Below are 16,691 nucleotides of genomic sequence, written 5' to 3'. Positions count from 1 at the left end.
GAAATGATTGTGATGTGTTCATGGGACAGGAAGATAACCGTCTTGATAAGAGTTAGAAAGCTCGGTTTAAAGTAAAGTTGGGTTATTGGGGTTGGGGCTCCATAGGATTTTGAGATATGGAAGGGAACTTATATAATCATCTAGTCAATTCCTTTCATCTTACAAATGAGAAAAACAAAGCCCAAAATGAACTGACCATGGTAACTCTAGTAGGAAGTATCAAAGCTAGGAGCTGAACCCAGGTCTTCTGATCTCATGTCCAGTGGTCTTATGCCACATTACCAATTCTGAACTACTTTGAAAGCCAACCAGATGAGCTTAGATTTGTAGGGAAAATACTTTCGTATGGAAGGAAGGCTAGTTGTAGGGTTCAGTTTCCTAAAGTAGAGAAATGATGAAAATTCTGTTTTATGACTACCAAGGCCAAGGCATGCCACGTGTTTATATTTTAATACATACGTGATTTATCTCCTTAAGAATGACTATTCAGGGGCAGCTAGGTGGCACAGTGGTTAGAGCACCGGCCCTGGAGTCAGGAGTACCTGAGTTCAAATCTGGCCTCAGACACATAACACTTACTAGCTGTGTGACCCTCGGCAAGTCACTTAACCCCAATTGCCTCACTAAAAAAAAAAAAAAAAAGAATGACTATTCAATCATTCTTGATGCAAGCCTTCATTTCTATCCTCTTCATTTTACAATTTACCTGATATAATAGGTAAGCTATTTGATTGAGCTTTCAAGGCCAATGTGTATACCATACCTGCCCCCTTAAATTTTTCTTCACTACATTCTTTTTTTTTTAATTAATAAAGTATTTTATTTTTTTCCCATTACATGTAAAGATAGTTCTCAACTTTTGTTTATACAAGCTTTCCAATTTCAGATTTTTTCTCCCTCCCTCCCCCCTCCCCTAGACAGCAGGTAATCTGATATAGGTTGTATATACACACACACACACACACACACAAACATCAATCCTATTTCTGCATTAGTCATGTTATAAGAGAAAAATCAGAGCATCTTCGTTACATTCTTATCTGTTAAAGTCCTATTCCAGTGTCTCATATCAAGGCATAAGGTGGCACCTTGGGTTTTTCATATATCAGAAAAGCACAAATTCTAAGCCGCCCTACCAGAAAGTCTGATGAACAGAACTGGTAGTAAACTGTATGTCTATGGTCCAAGTACCAGCCTAGCTAATTAAGTTCAGAAAGACTCATCTCCAAGTTAGCTGCAGCCACAGCAACACTAAGATTATCTATTAAAATGATACAAAGGTCACAATTTGAATCAGTGAGGGAATTACCCATGTAGTCTAATCACTAGAAGTGATTCCCAAACCAACTTTCAAAGACCATCCCAGGACACTTCATAATTTAATAAAAACATCGAGGGAATTAGAAATTGGGAATGGTAGGAGGACAATGCTACAAACTCCAATATGACTTCATATGTATAATGAGTATCTTTATTTCTTCCCTTCTCTTTTTCTCTTCTTTTTTTGGGGGGGTGGGGTGAGGGTGGGGCAATGAGGGTTAAGTGACTTGCCCAGGGTCACACAGCTAGTAAGTGTCAAGTATCTGAGGCTGGATTTGAACTCAGGTCCTCCTGAATCCAGGGCCGGTGCTTTATCCACTGTGCTATCTAGATTTCTTCCCTTCTCAATGGTTAGGGGAGAGGGTGTAGGGAGGGAAAAAAATCTGGTACTGAAAATAACAAAATCTCCAATGACAGGCTGTCAAAAAATTAGTAATCACTGCTACATGATATTTCTTTAGTTGTACCTCAACATACAAAAGGTGCTTTGGTGATCTCCAATAAGAGTTTTGACACCAGGGAAGCTTTGAAACTGGTAGACTGGTTATATGCCAGGACTTTCCATGTATGATTTTATCTTGCCAATTGATGTTAAATATTTTGAAATTGTGACAGCGATTGAACTGTTGCAAGAAGCTGAATAAGACTTCTGTGGCAAAGCCAAAACTCATTGCCTCATAACGTCTGCTGATCAAGAGATATATATACTGGTCTGGAGAATGGAACATTCAATCTAGGGAAGGCTATGTTTGTGAAAAACTATTTGTCCTCAGATCATTCCTTTATTAAGAATATAGTTCTATTTTGTTGGCTTGCTTTGCTTATCTCTGAAAAAGTGTAAAATAAACTTGGCTTTAGTAATTTGATGGTATTAACTAAATTACTTCCAAGTAATTTATACTAAGGACTTTTGAGGAATTTAGACTGGCACAGCCAATAGAACAAATATAACTATAATTTCCCTTATATCACTCTAAAAAAAATTAGTGATATATCATTTGATTTTGCATCCTGTAAATTTCCCCCTCTATAATTTCAGCTTTTCTTCCACCAGAGAGCCATCCCATACTGAAAAATATTTTTAAAGAAAAGAGATAGAGAAAAAAATTAGGATTAATGAATAATATATTTTTTAAAGTTTTAATATATGCAGTGTTCCACACCCATAGAATTTCCACCTCTGGAAAGGAGTCAAGGAGGGTATTTTCTCATATCTCTTCTTTGGGGCTATTCTTGTTCTTCCTAATTTTACAATTCTCCTTTCAATTATTCTGTGGTCACTATTCCTTACTGGGCAGCTAGATGGTGCAGTAGATAGAGCACCAGCCCTGGATTCAGGAGTACCTGAGTTCAAATCAGGCCTCAGACACTTGACACTGTGTGACCCTGGGCAAGTCACTTAACCCCAATTGCCTTACTAAAAAAACCAAACAACCATTCCTTCTTATTTACATTGTTGTAATTATTGTGTATATTGTTTTCCTAGCTCTGCTTACTTTTTTTTTTCTGCAAAGAAGTTTACCACCACCTTCTCAATTCTTAAGAAATATCCCCCTTGGGGGCGGCTAGGTGGCGTAGTGGATAAAGCACCGGCCCTGGATTCAGGAGTACCTGAGTTCAAATCCGGCCTCAGACACTTGACACTTACTAGCTGTGTGACCCTGGGCAAGTCACTTAACCCCCATTGCCCCGCAAAAAAAAAAAAAGAAATATCCCCTCAGGGCAGCTAGGTGGCAAAGTAGATAAAGCAAGGCCCTGGATTCAGGAGGACCCGAGTTCAAATCCAGGCTCAGACACTTGACACTTACTAGCTGTGTGACCCTGGGCAAGTCATTTAACCCTCATTGCCCTGCCCCCCCCCCAAATTCCTTCACATAAAATAATACACAGAAGACTCTAAGAAAAAAAAAAAGAAAGAAAGAAAGAAAAGAAATATTCCCTCAACAATACTGATAGTTAACTTTGCACACAAGTTTTTTTAAAAAAAAAGGTTATATATATCCTTTCAAATCTTACACATAAACATATAGAGATTTATCTTCTCAATAAATGGCTATTCTTGACATATACCAAGGACACTTAGATATTGTCACTGCTCCTACCCTTGCCATTAAAGCGTACTCTCATAAGTCTCACCACCCACACCCAGGACAATGAGACTAAGAAAAGACATTGTGACCTCTGGGCCACACAGACAGGTTGGTAATGTTGGGGATATAGCAGAGTTCTGAACAAATACGGAACTTTGAGAGCAAATAAGTGTTCAAAGGCAGAACAAGTCAACAACCTATGAAAGCTAGAAATAGCTTAAAGTGAAGGGCAGACTCCAACATAAGGAGTGACTGGGAAGTTAGTACCACCTGAGGTTAATTTGCAGAGGGCTGCACAAAGTAAAAGACCCATCATCCCACCCCACCCCCCCCCAAAAAAACTTTCATTCACTTTGAAATTTTGCCTCGGGCTAATCCCCAGGAAAAAAGAGAAAAACAACTCTTCCCTCCAGATACCTAGGGTCCCATCAAGTAAACAAGCTTTCATTAAATACCTAGTATGAGCCAGACACTGGGCTAAGACAAAGAATGGCAAAAAGTAGCGTCTGCACTCTGAAGGACTTATGAAAAATGCACTCCATCTACAGAGAAAGAACTGATGGTACCTGAATACAGATGGAAGTAGATTTGGTGATGCCGGTTGTTAGTTACTTCCATTTTCTAAAGTTTTTTTGTCTGCTATGTCTTGCACGACTGCACATGTATAACTGATATTGAATTGTTTGAGTTCTTAAAGGGGGAATAGGGAGGAAGGATGAGAATTTGGAACACAAAGTTTTAAAAATCAATGTTACAATTTGTTTCTATATGTAAGGTGGGGAAAATTCTAAATAAATAAGTGAATGACTAAATAAGTGGTGTCTGCTCTCTGGAATTCACAGTCTGAGACAATACATAACTATGTACAAACAAAATAGAGACATGCTTATTAATTGGAGGTAATCTCAAACAGAAAACATTAAGGTTAAGGAGAAAAGTTTGAACTTCAGATGGAACTTGGAAGACAGGAGGAAGAGATGCGGAGGGAGAGTAAAAATGCCCAGAGGTAACCAATAAGGCTGTGTGCAGTGTCAATGGATCCCAGAGCACATAAAGGGCAGCAATATTGGAAGAGTGGGAAGGGGTATGGTTTTAAAGGACTTTATAAAATAGGTTCTATGGGGAAGCTAGGTGGCGCAGTGGATCTGGATTCAGGAGGACCTGACTTCAAATCCGGCCTCAGACACTTGACACTTACTAGCTGTGTGTACCTGGACAAGTCACTTAACCCCAACTGCCTCACAAACAAAAACAAAACAACAGGTTTTATATTTGATCCAATAGTGATGGGGGGGGGGGGGGCGCCGGGTGACATGGTCAGAAGATCACTTTGACAGCAAAGTAGGGGATGAATTGTAGTGGGAAAAGACTTGAAGCAGGAAGACCAATCAGAAGGGTTACTGCAAATAGTCCAGATGTGAGGTGATGACAGCCTGTAGCAAGGTGATGCCAGTGTCAGAGGAAAGAAGGGGGTGCATATAGGAGAGATGTTAGGAAGGTAGAAACAACAGGCCTTGGCATAGGATGAGGAGTCAAAGGTGACCGGGAGATTGACAGGATACCTGAAGGTAACAGGGAACTTAAGGAGGGTGGTGAGTTTGAGGGAAGAGATAAGAGTTCCAGTTAGAGACATGTCATCAAATGATATATGCCAATAAGACTTCAAGTCTGAAATGTCCAATAGCTAAATAGAAATACCGGAGCTATCTCTAGCCCGGAGATCAGAGGTCAGAAGTTAGGGCTGAACAAAGAAATCTGAGAATCATCTGCATAGAGATTCATCTTGAATTCAAAACATGTTAAACAGAATATAATCACCTTCTGTATTGTTTCTATGGGAAATATGTTCTGAGTAACAAAAAATTAAATGTAAAAGATGGAACATGATCTATTCCTATATTAGGGACCACTTATAACACACAACAGGGAGCATTGGGGGGGGGGGAGACATTCTTTGGTCACAGGTCTGAAAAACACTTTTAATCCATGAGAACAAAAACACCCGGCAACTGTACTGTAACAATGACATATTACGATTTCGTTCCTAAAAAGGAAATTAATTCCGACTATTAGCTTTCCTGGTCTTTAGCATTTCTGTCCTCCTATGAAATTTACATCACATATTTTAAAACAATTGTATAACCTCTTGTGTTGTTATTTTTTTTTAATTTTTTTTTTTAGTGAGGCAATTGGGGTTAAGTGACTTGCCCAGGGTCACACAGCTAGTAAGTGTTAAGTGTCTGAGGCCGGATTTGAACTCAGGTACTCCTGACTTCAGGGCCGGTGCTCTATCCACTGTGCCACCTAGCTGCCTCTTGTGTTGTTATTTAATTACAGGATACTAGAACGTTGGAAGAGCTAGAAGAGCTAGTCCAACCTGGAGGCAAAATGAACAAGATTCTCTTGACTCCAAGGCTCAGTGTTCTTTCTCCTATTACACCATGTTCTCTCCAGAGACATCTCCACTGAGAACCCCAATTACTTCAGAGCAGCAATCAGAATCTTACAACTGTGCCTATATCATGGTGCATAACACGCACTCAGAGCAGGTACCTAACAGATTTAGAACTGAATTTACAAGTAGCTCAAATGAAAATTAAATTTTTGAAGAGTGTGTTATATTAAACATCTAGGAGAATCAGAAGGTAAAAGAACATTTTCCATTTGTTAACATTAAATGTACTCTTTTAAAGTAAGGTTCGAGTATATGCGGTATAAAATACTTAGTCTATAAGACAATTTTCCTGTCCAGATTTTAGTGTTGTAAGAATTCTACATTACAGGGGAGGGCACAGAGGAGTTGGAGATTTGAGAGCACTACGCGAGGCATGAAGGTAGATTTCCGTGACCCAAAAGGTACCTGTCAAGTTTTTCATGGGACTGTGTAACATGTTATGCAGGGGTCCCCTGAATTTGTCTTTTCACATGCAAAAAGCAATTTCTGATTCTGAAATACAAAATATTAACTCAGGCAGGATCCAACATGCTCTTCTATAATAGCAACCAAGTTATTCAATAGAAAGTGATGACAGACCCACATAACACGCAGTTTATCAACAATCCCCCGTGCAGTGTATAAAGAGCAGTCTTTAACCAGAGTACAACTGGCAGAAAACAATTTCGTCAAACACTGGGCTCTCCTAATGAAGAACCCTAGTAAATATGCCATAAAAAAATTCCAAATGGAAACATGATCTCAATATGAAAGGATCATACTAAAAACAAATAAGAGAAAGGGGAAAAGGTATCTTTTACAATCAAGGTAAGGGGAAGAAAACTTGACCAAACCACGGATAAAGATCAGCACAGAGAGGTGGCACAGTGGCAAGAGCACCGGATTTGGAGTCATGAAGACATGAGCTCAAATCCAGCCTCAAAGTCACTTAACTAACCTCTGTCTGCCTCAGTTTCCTCAAATGTAAAAAAGGGATGGTAATAACAGCACCTACCTCCCAGGGCTGTTGTAAGGACCAAATGAGACCTTAACATAGTTCTGGACACACTGTAGGTGCTAATTAAATGCTTGTTTCCTTCCTTCCTCATAGGATCATAGACTTAGAGCTGGAAGAGACCTGAGAGGCCAGAGAAAATGGAGAATTTTGAGTACACAAAATTGCAAAGCTTTTGCACAAGCGAAATCAATAGTCAAAATTAAAAGGAAAAGCCAAGTGGGGTGAAAAATCTTTACAATAAATTTCTCTGATAAAAGTTGGATGTTCTAGAAATGTAAGGAATTGATTAAAAAATATTAGAGCAAAAACCATTCTCTACTAAATGGTCAAAGGGAATGAAGAGGAAACAGGTTTCAAAAGCTATCAACAACCTCTGTGTGTGTGTGTGTTGTGTGAGTGTGTATATATATATATATATGGGGGGGGGGGGGGAGAAGGCAATTAGGGTTAAGTGACTTGCCCAGAGTCACACAGCTAGTAAGTGTTAAGTGTCTGAGGCCGCATTTGAACTCAGGTACTCCTGAATCCAGGGCCAGTGCTTTATCTACTGCTTTATCTACCTAGCTGCCCCAACCATATATATTTTTAAAACCAATTAAGCAGAACCAATTAACTAATATATATACTATGACTATAACATAAATAGAAAGTCAAAACTGAATGCTATGATATTATAATAGCCAAGTATGGCTACAAAGAAGAGATATGAGAAGGCATTCCTCCCTTTTTGCTGCAAGAGGGAAATAGGAATGTGGAACACTACACATTCAGTGTCAGACTTTTAAAATATGTTGGTTATTTATGGTGAACTTTTTCCCCCTTTTTTATTTTGTTATAATGGACTGCTCTCTGAAGGAGGAGGGACAGATACAATGGAAAAGTTGTGAGATAAAAACCCAATATATCAATATTTCTTTTTAATGATCCAAGTCATTACTAAAAGGAATGCAAATTAAAACAATTCTCAACAAAAACTGCGATTGTTGGGCGCTCAGGAACAGTAATGTACTCTTGATAGAACTGTTAATTGGCTCAACTATTCTAGAAAGTAATTTGGAACTAACTATACCTCCAGAATCACTTAACTGTATAGCCTTTAGGCCAGTTACACCAATATTACACAAATAGACCAAATCAGTCAAAAACAAGGGGGAAAAGATTCATGTATAAAATACAGCTGCACTTACTTGTTGTAGCAAAGGAATGGAAACAGAAGATATCCATCCACTGGGGGGAGGGGAGGAACAGAAACTTTAAAATTATGGTATAGGAATGGAATATCATAAGAAATAACACGATGATAAAAACTAAAGTCTGAATTTAGAAAAATCTGGTAAGACTTATATGTGAAGTAAGCAGAACCGGAAGAATAATTTACACAATGCCTACAAAATAGTAGGAACACCTTTCAGTACTCAAGCCAGCTCCCTAAGACTATAAAGCTAAAGAGAAAGTGCCAATCGGCACTGATAAAAGATTTTCTTACCCGGGCCCATACATATCTCCTACAAATAATGTAAAGGAAAATAATTCTTAAAGATCTAAGAACTCCAATCATAAGCAACCACCAATAATTACTCTAGAAGACTGATAATGAAGCATGTTTCCCAACCTGTTGACAGAAGGATGAAACAGTCGAATGTATTTTGCTCAACTAGACTTACTTGTTGCAAAGAAGGATTTTTTTTTTAAGGATAGCCAGTGGGGCAGCTAGGTGGCGCAGTGGATAAAGCACCAGCCCTGGAGTCAGGAGTACCTGAGTTCAAATCCGGCCTCAGACCCTTGACACTAACTGTGTGATCCTGGGCAAGTCGATTAACCCCATTTGCCTCACCAAAAAAAAAAAAAAGGGGCGGGGGGAGGAGGAGAGGATAGGAGGTGAGGCCTGGATGGGCAATGACAGTGATTCCAAAAAATTTAAAATTTAAAAAAAATATAAATTAAATATTAAAAATTACATAGATGAGAGGACAGGATGGGATACAACAAACAAGAAGTTTTGAAACTGTACTGTTAAATTCAATATTGACTTTTAAAAACTGTAGGTGCCAAAGTTCATTTTGCAGTCCTCTTTTCCTTATCTTTTACTGACATGCTCTGGTTTTTTGGTTTGTTTTTTTTAAGTCAAGAACTCCAGTAAGAATTCATCCCATGAATTAAATCAAACAGTGATTTTCCCTTTAAATTTTGGGAGATAGCTTTGAATTCCTTTACCACGTGAGTGCAAATTGCTTTTTTTTTTTAAATCTGGCATGATATGATGCAAGACAAGTTTCTAGGCCAAACCAGGCCCTTACTTTAATCCTAGCTCTCCATACTCAAATGGATCTACAAGCTCAGCAATAAGGACTCCTCCACTATGCCCATGCTTGCCTGTTGGATGTATCTCTTGCCTGTCTTCCCCTGACTCCCCAGAGACAGATGGGAATCAGCCCAACATGATGAACCCTCTCCTGCTCCACCTGTAACAGAGGATAACAGTGGTGCACCTGGGTCCAGTGCCTATCCCTTGTCCTTATCATATGACCAGTCTCATCTTTTACTGCTCATACGTTTTGTTGATGATATCCTGTTATTCAAAGTTTCTTATACATTAAAAATCCTGGTCAAATCTGCCACACACCTCTCCCATAACCTCCAAATGATATTAATTTTTAACTATGTGATTGCAGTACTCCATCATTCCCAAGAGAATACTAATTTTAAAATATGGGTTTTAGTTCTGGGATACATTTCTGGGATTTATTTCTAGGAGTTATTAAGGAGCTCTGCAGTTTCCTCATGAAAATCCAGACTAAGTTTAATTCATTGTACATTTGTACTCTCTATCCAAAAACACCATAAGACCTTGAAGAATAGGGATTGTACCACTGGGATTTTCCCATGGTACCTTAATAAACACTTGTCAGACTGAAATGCAATTTAATTAATCTCCCTAACCTAACACTGTATAATTCACACCTCATCAGTACCCTCAGTTACTTCTAATGCTGATTGGAGGAACAGAGGGTGGACTGCAGGAATAAGAAACAAACCTCTGGGGGCAGCTAGGTGGTCCAGTGGATAAACCTGAGTTCAAATCCAGACTCAGACACTTGGCACTTAATAGCTGTGTGACCCTGGGCAAGTCACTTAACCCTCACTGCCCCACCAAAAATACATACACACACACACACACACACACACACACACACACACACACACACACCCCTTCCCACAGTCTTCCCTTTAAAAGGGCCCAATATGGCAGCCACCTCTACATTTGCCACCGGCTGCTCTGCATGGTTTTGACTCCAACATTATCTCCATTATGTCCCCTCACTGAGTACCCTCTGGCACTCATACCTCCCTGAGGTATGACAGGGGCTGTCTTTTTCTTATTTGTATCACCAGTGCTTACCACAGTACCTAGCACAAGGCAGGAGCTGAATAGAGGTTTATTGTAGCATATTGGTTCCACTACACTCATAACTCCTAATTTTCCTTCCTGCATTGGCATTACTAAAGGCAGCACAAGAGCCTGTGGGAGAGGCCAACAGACCTTTCAAAAGTCTTTAAATGCAAAGTTGAGCTAACAAATCAAAACCGTCCCCTGATCTCTATTGCATTATTAAATTCTGTATTTCAGTTTGACATATTTTAATTCCTGAAAAGGTAAATACACCAATTAAAAGAATACCATAAAGAAATCCCTAGGGGGCAGCTAGGTGGTGCAGTGGATAAAGCACCGGCCTTGGAGTCAGAAGGACCTGGGTTCAAATACAGCCTCAGACACTGGACATTTTGCTAGCTGTGTGACCCTGGGCAAGTCACTTAACCCCCATCGCCCCACCCCCCAAAAAAATCCCTAAAAGAAAAAACTGATGAATATTTTAAATAACTATATTCTTTTGGAATTTTTTTTCTTTTAATACATCCTTTCTTTTTCCTTGTTGATGACAATGAGACTTTAGTATCTCTGAGGGAAAAAAAAGCTTGAGGAAATGACAGGCTAAGGTAGCTTGACACAGAGCACAAATAAAGGGTCTGTAATATACCTAAGAATGGAGCACAATAAAGTATTTATTTTAGAGTTTTACATAGTTGTTAATTTTTTTGTTTGTTTAGGCAACTTAGCATGGTTAAAGATGCTAACAATTTGTTTCTAACAAAATTTCCCTTAGTTATATCAGCAATACATCCTTTGACTTTGGGGCGGGGAAGGCAATTGGGGTTAAGTGACTTGCCCAGGGTCACACAGCTAGTAGGTATCAAGTGTCTGAGGCTGGATTTGAACTCAGGTCCTCCTGACTCCAGGGCCAGTGCTCTATCTCCACTGAGTCACTTAGCTGCCCCCTTTGACTTTATTATACCAGCGTTTGTCAAGAATACTATAAGATAAGGTAACAAAGTACAAAGCTAAGATTTGACAAAAAACTATTATCTGGAAAAAAATGTTAAGGTACTCTGGCAAAATATAATGAATTTGTTAATGAAGTTTTCTTTCCTTTTCTTTTTTTTACCCTCAGACATTCTCTGTGAGCTGGAACTGACCATTATTGCTTCTTATGTCAACATATCTGATGAAGCATACTCCTGTCTGAGTGAAGGTAAGCAAAAGTTTTATTTCCATGGCCACTTTAAATTATTTATTAATTATAATTACTTTATTGTCTCTTATTATTATCTTATTATGTCATCATGAAAAAACTCAAAACATTCAGATAATCATAATGGACACTATTGGTTCTTACTACAATTTAACATTAAAGAACGCCTCAATATTTTTATGGGAAATTTATTTTACTAAAAGTGTTATTTCCAAAATATTCTTGAAGCCCCATCAGTGAGTTTACTAATGATGCCCTTACACTCACTTTACCAGAAGAGCTAGAAGGAAAAAAAAGCTAGCAAAATCAACAAATGAGGTGGCAACCAAATAGTTTCCCAATGTTTCTATAAATCAAAATATACTTCTCTATATCCTAAGCCAGATGCTCCTTCTGAATAAAACAACTTTTCTACATTAGAATGTGATACTCATGGGGCAACTAGGTGGCAAAGTGGATAGAGCACCGGCCCTGGAGTCAGCAAGACCTGAGTTCAAATCCGACCTCAGACACTTAACACTTACTAGCTGGGTGACCCTAGGCAAGTCACTTAACCCCAATTGCCTCACCAAAAAAAAAAAAAAAAAAAGAATGTGATACTCAGTATTTGTGAGGAGGAGGGAGGGGAGGAGACTGGGTCTCCCATGCTGGAAGTGCTATACATGGATCCAATCCCACTGCTAATCAGCAGGGAATCTCTGGTCATCTTGGGCCAGTTTGCCCTTCCTTACCCATCCTGGTGTACCCCACCCCCATTCCCAAGGGCAAATCATATTAATGCCAGACTTGGTGCAGCTTTAGCCCTATTGCAGGTCAGAACTGCAGACCTCAATGGATCCATCAGCCTTAGCCTTCTCATTGAGAAGATTTATAAATATCTTTAATCCACTTTATCAGGGTGAGATTTTCATTAATTCAAAAACTTTTATACAAGCCCCAACATGTGACATTTTTAAAAATTTAACCTTTTTTGTCTTCCTCCCTCGCTCCTTCCCCACCCCACACTAGAGAAGCGACCATTTGACAGATTTATAAATATGTGTGAAACCATACTATGAACACTTCTATTTACCATTTCTTTCTCTGGAGGTGTATAACATCCAACATGTAAAATTGTTAAATATTTTGTTCTGGCAATTTAAAGATACTTCATAAAAGGAGGTAATAAAAACAAAATGTAAAGGTTTTTATAAGGTGATACAGAAAAACTAGTGTCTCTTACAGAAATTCAAGAACAACAAGTAGTTTTGTGCATCTGTGCTTCTGTTACTCCAATGGTGGTTTAACCGACAGGAAGCTGAAGGGAAGACAGAGCACACAAATGTCAAGTGTTTCCTGCCCGCTCTACTACATCTTTGGATCTACTACATCATAGTCTATCAGCTTATGTGACAGTCAGAAACTAAATATCAAAAACAAATTGACTTTATCAATATGAAAACAAACACTTGGCCTTTATTCCTACGTTAACTTTAAATTACATGCAAAAAAACTCTGAAAACCGCAATTAAGAACTGAAGTTAACTGTTCAACTTTTGAAATCTTATAGGTCAATCAATGCAGATACTTCTTTAATATGGATACATATACATATACATATACATATACATATACATATACATATACATATATATATACATATACACATACACATACACATACACATACACATACACATACAAGAACATCCCATTTGTCAAAAGGTGCCTATTTCAAAGGTCAAAATTTTTCTCTTCAAATGGAGTCCTGACCAGATTATCTTGTCTACCTCTTTAGTTTGGGGGCTATTTTTATAATGACTTTAAATCTACTAGCCAAGAAAGGATTCCCAGTTATCTATGATACACTTTCTAATCATCCATGTTGAACTGCGAACTACACACAAATGAATTTTCACTCAAGAATTTATTCAAATTTAATCCCTCTTTAAAATTTAAAACCACAAATTGAATGCCACCTTTCTTGCTGCCTCTCTCCCCTCTCTATCTCTGTGGTAATCATATGGAACCTAGGAATGGTTTACAACTCATTATGGTCTTATTTAATTATTGCCAGACATGTTTTTCCTTCATATATCAAATTGTCACTCTTTTCCATCCCTCTCAAACAAATTTAATAAAGGCCCTCTGTGCCTATAACGCCTATTTACAAAGCTCTTAGCATAACATTATGCCTACTATATGCTAAAAGATATCATAAATATTAATAATTTAGTGATCTGAAATAGCTAACATGTCATAAAAGATTAGCCTATTCAAATGATTCTTAAAATGCAAATATAAATCTAATATGGAAATGAACTCCATGCTATATTTTATTCATTAATTCTATCCAGAGAATGCTAGTTCTCTGAGTAGTTGGCAGGGCAGGGGGCAGGGTGGGGGAATTTTTGAGATGGTGACCTTCATGTAAAGCTACTAGACCATCACTATAAATGGTAAGAAAAATATCAGAGCAGTTATAAAAAATTTTTAGTGATCATTTGAAGAATTAGCCAAATGTGGAGACTAAGCAGATTTGGCTATTATGTTCAAGGAGGAGAACAGTAAGCATGATGCTTCTTTCCTACCAAACCCAGTAAAACTTCAGTGTAATAAAAAGGGATGGGGGCAGCTAGGTAGCACAGTGAATAAAAGCACTGGCCCTGGATTCAGGAGGACCTGAGTTCAAATTCGACCTCAGACACTTGACACTTACTAGCTGTGTGACCCTGGGCAAATCACTGAACCCTCATTGCCCAGCCAAAAAAACCCCCAAAAAACAAGGGGGGGATGCAGAGGAACTTTCCATTTATATAAGCTGGATCTTGATACATTCATTAGTTTTGCTGATTTCTCCCCTTTCTCTTTACTTCTATATTATATTATATATTATGTAAGTTAAGGAGTATTTACGTAACATTTTTCATCAGGGTCTAGTGATGCCTTCTCAAGTCAAGTCAACAAGTATTTAATTGGTGTCTGTCATGTTCTAGGCACTATGCTAAGTGTTGGACACTCCTCAGAACACAGTATATAAATGCATACAATAAAATGCATAAGATTACAAGGGAAACCAATTATATTGAAACAGTTATCAAAATCTTTTAAAAGGTTAACTGACCTCTCATGTAGGCTCTCTTTCTGTGAAACAGGAGGGTCTATAGGACAAATTGTAGGTTACGTAAAAACAAAAATAATCAATAAAAATTTTTTTAAGAAACTAATGTTAGACAAAGCTCTCTCACAAAGTGGTGGCCAAGTCACTAACAGTTTTCTTCCTTTCTCAACTTCCCTTTCTTCAGCTGCACATTTCACTAAAGGTCTGTGGGTAATGACACTGAATGAAGCAGTTTCGTTCTTTTTTTTTTTTTTTGAGAAACAATTGAACAGATCAACATAGTGTCTTAATACACCTAATGTGTGTTTAACCATTTGATCCAACAATATTACTTTACTGATATCCTTAAACAGCCAACTAGTCTACTTGCACCGAAGGGAACCTCCTTAACTCACTTCATACAGCCCTTACAGCCAGCAACCTTTATCTTCAGTGATTTCTATATTCCACTAATTCAATCAGCGATGAAAACACCTAAACTTGTTTTTTTCCTAACTTAGCCAATATTTGCTCAACACCTACTACTCTATGCAAAGATCTATACACTTAATTATTTCAAAAGTTTTTAAACTAACTTTTAATTTTGCCTATTCTGGTTGTGCTTTTCAGTGCTCAAAATAGAATAATCAATAGAAACTCCTGTGGGCTACTTTCAATTTACAAGGAAATATGACAAACAATGAATAAGACAGCCAACTGATCCCTTTATCCTTTAAGATAATTTTTTAGAAATGCATAGATTCAATATATGACAAAGTTCAGCCTCAGCCACTTGACACTTACTACCTGTGTGACCCTGGGCAAGTCACTTAACTCTCATTGCCCCCGCCAAAAAATTTAAAAATCAATATATGACAAAGTCAAAACTAATGGATATTTATAGACAAAGCTATTTAGGAGTTTCTGATTTAAATCTCATCATAGGGAGCCTAGAGGTCGTGCATTTTCCTGAATTCACTGGCAAGAGCAAAAAGCAAAACATTACTAGAAGTCTAACCATCTTCTAAAAAGGTGATCAATATAATTGTACTTATTGGCTTTCCAAAAGATTAGCAGATTAGTAGATAAAGAATGGAGGGAGGGGCCGCTAAGTGGCACAGTGGATAGAGCACCAGCCCTGGATTCAGAAGGACCTGAGTTCGAATGTGACCTCAGACACTTAACATTTACCAGCTGTGTGACCCTGGGCAACTCACTTAACCTCAACTGCCTCACCAAAAAAAAAAAAAAACTTACTTTACACTTACTAGCTGTGTGACCCTGGGCAACTCACTTAACCCCAATTGCCTCACTTTAAAAAAAAAGGGGGACTGGAGGGAAAAACCAAACCCCCAAATCCCTTACATCAAAGTGACTTAATAGTACTACAGACATGAAGAATCTCCCACTTGTACTTGCATACTAATCAGATCTGGAAAGAACTTCAGAGATTGTGAAGATTCAGCCTGACCAAACTTGAAACCAAAGAGTGAAGGGACTTGCCCAAAGGCACCCCAAAAAAGGGCAGTAACAGAGTTGGGTCTAGAACCTACAACTTTAGTCTCTTCCCTCCCTCCCAAAGCCTACTGCTACCTCCCTCCAAGGAAGATGATACAAAGCCCCCAGCCCCTATGCTGCACCATCTTCCTACTGTATGAGGCATCAAAGTAACTCACGTTTATACCGTGTTTCAAAGTTCACAAAAGCACTTGGCTCGGGGCAGCTAGATGGCGCAGTGGATAGAGCACTGGCCCTGGAGTCAGGAGTACCTGAGTTCAAATGCAGCCTCAGACACTTAACACTTACTAGCAGTGTGACCCTGGGCAAGTCACTTAACCCCAATTGCCTCACTAAAAGAAAAAGAAAAAGAAAAAGCACTTGGCTCAAAAGAATCTGGTGGGGTAGGTAGTGTAAACATTCTTATTCTCATTTTAAAGCTGAGAAAACTGAGTCAGAAGCTTACACATGTCTCAGGCAGGATTTGTACTTGAAGCCCAGCATTCTGCTCACTTCCTTTGCCAGTGATGCTGCCCTTTGCTTATAATCTAATTAGATGCCACCAGTGCACATGCAATAATCATATGCAAAATAAGGTAGTGTATATACATGATGGTATAATATAAGTATCAAATTTCAAAAATTATTTCTAATAGAGTATTTTA

At 38.4% G+C, this 16,691-nt stretch overlaps 1 protein-coding gene across 4 annotated transcripts in view; it reads right to left on the bottom strand.

Annotated features, from left to right (window-relative positions):
• Window positions 1-16,691, bottom strand: part of ELF1 (E74 like ETS transcription factor 1) — a 120,415-nt gene that overhangs the window by 67,533 nt on the left and 36,191 nt on the right. Inside the window, exon 2 of one of the 4 annotated variants that reach the window (XM_043997887.1) lies at window positions 6,860-6,982. The exons of the other annotated variants lie outside the window; for them this stretch is intronic. The gene's annotated coding sequence lies outside the window, so the exon portion shown is untranslated. The remainder of the gene's footprint in view (window positions 1-6,859; window positions 6,983-16,691) is intronic. 4 annotated transcript variants of the gene reach the window in all.

The sequence above is a fragment of the Dromiciops gliroides genome, chromosome 3 (assembly GCF_019393635.1).
Source record: "Dromiciops gliroides isolate mDroGli1 chromosome 3, mDroGli1.pri, whole genome shotgun sequence".
Lineage (NCBI taxonomy): Eukaryota > Metazoa > Chordata > Mammalia > Microbiotheria > Microbiotheriidae > Dromiciops > Dromiciops gliroides.
This window is presented reverse-complemented; position numbering and strand designations above follow the sequence as displayed.